Consider the following 5,000-nt stretch of genomic DNA (forward strand, 5'->3'; position numbering starts at 1 on the left):
TAAGCCTAGTACTTACTCTATCGGTCTCTTTTGCCGAACCACTAAGTTACAAGACGTAAACACACCAGCATCGGTTGTGAAGCGATGTTGCGGGCGGGACAAACACACACACACACACACACACACACACACATATATATATACGGCAGGCTTCTTTCACTCACGAGGATTTGGTCGGCCCGAAGCCTGTTGTTAATTTGGGGTCCTAGTCTGTATTGCAAGGTCAAAAGGTACCATTGACAGATTTGAAAGAAACAACCAATCTCAGTCATTAGTCAAGCTGTATAATGGATAAACTTACAGATCCCTTTGTAGCTCAAGAGACCAGAATTTGTTATATTGTTACTAATAGGCGTAGGAGTGGCTGTGTGGTAAGTAGCTTGCTTACCAACCACATGGTTCTGGGTTCAGTCCCACTGCGTGGCACCTTGGGCAAGTGTCTTCTACTATAGCCTCAGGCCGACCAAAGCCTTGTGAGTGGATTTGGTAGACGGAAACTGAAAGAAGCCCGTCATATATATATATATATATATATATATATATATACATATATATATGTATGTGTGTGTATATGTTTGCGTGTCTGTGTTTGTCCCCCTAACATCGCTTGACAACCGATGGTGGTGTGTTTACGTCCCCGTAACTTAGCGGTTCGGGAAAAGAGACTGATAGAATAAGTACTAGGCTTCCAAAGAATAAGTCCTGGGGTCGATTTGCTCAACTAAAGGCGGTGCTCCAGCATGGCCACCGTCAAATGACTGAAACAAGTAAAAGAGTAAAAGGGTAACACTACAAGTTATCTAAATCCCAACTTTTCAATCGCCTCAATCCATTGTCTAGCGTTATTAGCATAAAAATCTTTAACATAACGAAGTGATGCTACAAAGGTATATAAATTTAAACATCAAATATAAGTAAGAAAATACATATAACACAGAATTTCAATGTATCCCACCACCCCTGGCAAGTAATACTAAATGCCAAATGCACTTCTAATTATATAGACAGACAGACAGAGAGGCAGACAGGCAGACTTATAATGATCTTTGTCAATTTCTTCTTTCTTCTTTTTCTTTCTTTTATTATGCTAAGGTGTTCCATTTCTCAGCGAAACCTTTTACTTATCAAGGCTGACAATTTCTGTTTACACAAACACAATACATATGATTAATTTAATAGAATTGTCGTCTTTTATCTCCTTAATAAAATAAACACTACAAATAAACAGACAGAAATTCTGGTATCCAGGTTGCAAATGAACCTTCCTTTTGAGTATTGTTAGTTTGTATGTCTTTTATCTTTGGCTGTGGAGGCGCAATGGCCCAGTAGTTAGGGCAGCGGACTCGCGGTCATAGGATCGCAGTTTCAATTCCCAGACCTTGTGAGTGTTTATTGAGCGAAAACACCTGAAGCTTCACGAGGCTCCAGCAGGGGATGGTGGCGAACCCTGCTGTACTCTTTCACTACAACTTTCTCTCACTCTTACTTCCTGTTTCTGTTGTGCCTGTAATTCAAAGGGTCAGCCTTGTCACATTGTGTCACGCTGAATCTCCCCGAGAACTACGTTAAGGGTACATGTGTCTGTGGAGTGCTCAGCCACTTGCACGTTAATTTCACGAGCAGGCTGTTCCGTTGATCGGATCAACTGGAACCCTCGACGTCGTAAGCGATGGAGTGCCAACAACAATATTTTTAGCTACTTCTAGTCAATGGTTGAGACAATGCCTTAAAGAGTTTAATAAAAAAAAAAATCAACTTGATTTTAAATCTATTATTTACTCTATCACTCTCTATTGCCAAATCACTAAGTTACACAGATATTGACAAATCAATACCAGTCATTAAGCAGGATGTAGGAGGAGACAAACACAAAGACACCCCCACCACACACACACACTATGTGTGAAGGCACATGGCTCAGTGTTTAGAGTGTCAGGCTCACAATCATGAGGTAGTGAGTTCGATTTCCCAGACCAGGTTGTGTGTTGTGTTCTTGAGCAAGACACTTTATTTCATGTTCCTCCATTTTACCCAGCTGTAGAGACGAGTTGCGACATTGCTACCAAGATGTATCAGCCTTTCCCTTGGATAACATCAGTGGAGTGGAGAGGGGAGGCTGGTATGCATGGGCGACTGCTGGTCTTCCATAAACAACCTTGCCCAGACTTGTGCCTCAGAGGGTAACTTTCTAGGTGCAATCCCATGGTCATTCATGATCGAAGGTGGTCCTTACCTTACCTTACTTTGTTTGTTTGTTTGTATGTATGTATGTATGTATGTATGTATGTATGCATGCATGTATGTACACACACACACACACACACACACAAATGGACTTCTATACAGTTTCTGTCTACTAAATCCACTCACGAGGCATTGGTTGGCCCAGTGTTATAATAAAAGACCCTTGCCCCAAGGTGCCACACTGTGGGACTGAACCTAAAACTATGTGGTTGTTAAGCAAGCTTCTTAACTACACAGTCATGCCTGTCTTTTTTTTTTAATTAATTTTGTTCGTTGCATTACTTGTAGCTTGCCTAATACACACACACACACACACACACACACACCTCAGATACACTTACACACACACACACACACACACACACACACACACACACCACAGATACACTCACATGCACTTATATATTTCATATTACTTGGTAAAAAAAAAGTAAAAATTTCAATATCACCCACAAAAAAAAAAGAAAAAAAATAATGAAACCGTTAAATTTCATTTTGTAAACGGATACAATATTTGAACTTTCTAGATTCAGTTACTTCCCAGTTGGCAGAGCTGAAACCCAAGCTGGTGAGTGTATATAAAATGGAGGCACCTGTAGCAAGGCCTAGAATCAAGACCTTACAGCTTTAGTAACAAGAATCACATCACATTTAGGTCTGGCAACATGTCTTGAATATTAACCTATCAACTTGCTGGAACATCACCCCATATTAGAGACTGTTCTATTTTGTTTCAGTAGTTCCCTTGCTTTTCAGCAGTTTGGCAAATATGACTTATAGAACAAGTACCAGATTTTTTAAAAAGATAATAAGTACTGGGGCTAATTTCTGTGACTAAAGCCTTCAAGGTAATGCCCCAGCAAAGCCACAGTCCAATAACTAAAACAAATAAATAATAACACCATGCTTTTGCTAACCGTTTTAAGTGTTTATGTAATTTCAAGCAGACATAGACATTCACTGTCCTCCCATCTTTGATCCAGTGGAACAATGAAGCTGTGACAGCGGGAGTGAAAGAGGCCAGCATCAGTGCTCAGCTGGTTCTCGTTTTCAGTTGAGTAGTCTGTAGCAACATCAAATGAAGGGTCTTACTCATGGACATAATGCATTACCCAGTCCAGGAATGAAACCCTATGACCTTATGCTTGAGAACCAAATACCATTAAAAAGAAATGGTTTAAGCCATATGAGTAAAACAGTCAATTCATAGAATTGCAACAAAAAAATTGCACACCTATAAATAGGTAAAACTAAAGATTCCTTATTTTTCTCAGCACAGATGAACCCATTGCAGATTCTTAGGAATTTGCAGTTCAAATCCAGCAACTTAAAGAATTCCCAGCTTAAACTTTACTGTGTAGGAACCAAGTATACTCAGTTCCATGCATGTGCACTTGAGATACAGAACTGGGTTAGCTTGTTTTCGACAGTGGGGCATTTGCCAAAATTCTCCATATTTCACATGACATATTACACACATTTGTTTTTACTGCCCAATAGAAAAGCGGTTGCTAGAAGAGATTTGCATATAATTAGCATGTCAGATCACCAGCAAAAAGTTACTCAGCACAATGAGGGTTAAGATCTCTTCTATCCCTGCTCCAATACAAGTGAAATGAAGTTGTTTTAGCCAAGAATGAAATCCGAGTTGCTGACAAAGCTTGCCGGGATCTTGTCTTCACAGTACAACAGTAATAACCCCCACCTGGGTACAATAGTTATCATTAAATCAACTGGAATTCTGAAAGCTAGACAACAAGAATGCAGCAGTGGCTGTTAAAATAATGCATTAGCTAGATATTCTGCAGTTTCTCAGCTATCTGCAGTTTACTGTTGCATTACAAATAGCATTCCAAGGAATTGCATTGCTGCATATTGACTCAGACGGTGCAGTTTTGTGCAATAAATTATACATTGCGGCTGGAGAGAACAATAAAAACAGTGTATATGTGTTGCTAATGTGCAGTAATGCAAGATAGGTTTCTTTATGACCTTGTTTCATTTCCTAGTAGGAGCTGTTGCACTTTACTTCTACTCTTAGTGGAAAGCAAGCACATTACAACCTTTCTGGTTAGGTCCTTCTCATTGAGTGTGACTTAAATGAAGAGTGTTGAAGAAAACTTGAGGGTGACTGAACCATGGTTTGAGTGAGGGAGTGATTAATAATGGAAAGTCACTAATAAAAATGCATAAAAAAGTTGAAAATGGAGAACAAGAAAAATGTTAACCCAGCCATATTAACAGGATTTTCTGAACATTTTTATGGATTCTTCTGAGCAGGTGTTTGTGTGTGTGTGTGTGTGTGTGTGTGTGTGTATGTATGTATGTATCTGTGTGTCTGTGTTTGTCCCCTCACCATCACTTGGCAACCAATGTTAGTGTGCTTACATCCCCTGTGACTTAGCAGTTCAGCAAAAGAGACCATTAGAATAAGTCCTGGGGTCAATTTGTTCGACTAAAGATGGTGCTCCAGCATGGCTGCAGTCAAATGACTGAAACAAGTAAAAGAATAAGTCCTGGGGTCGATTTACTCGATTAAAAGGCGGTGCTCCAGCATGGCCACAGTCAAATGACTGAAACAAGTGAAAGAGAGTAAACTGGACAAAATGCTTAGAAACAGTTCTTCTGACTTTACATTCTGAGTTCAAGCACCACCAGGGTCAACTTTGCCTTTCATATTTTCGGTGTTGATAAAATAAATACCAGTTGAGCACTGGGGTCAATGTAATCAACTTACTCGCCCCTGAAAATTGCTG

General features: G+C 39.8%; 1 protein-coding gene across 3 annotated transcripts in view; it reads right to left on the reverse strand.

Annotated features, from left to right (window-relative positions):
* The window catches only part of LOC106874620 (atos homolog protein A), a 207,323-nt gene that overhangs the window by 94,829 nt on the left and 107,494 nt on the right, over window positions 1-5,000 (reverse strand). The gene's annotated exons all lie outside the window — the stretch shown is intronic.

This window comes from Octopus bimaculoides, chromosome 9, assembly GCF_046866305.1.
Source record: "Octopus bimaculoides isolate indiv1 chromosome 9, ASM4686630v1, whole genome shotgun sequence".
NCBI lineage: Eukaryota > Metazoa > Mollusca > Cephalopoda > Octopoda > Octopodidae > Octopus > Octopus bimaculoides.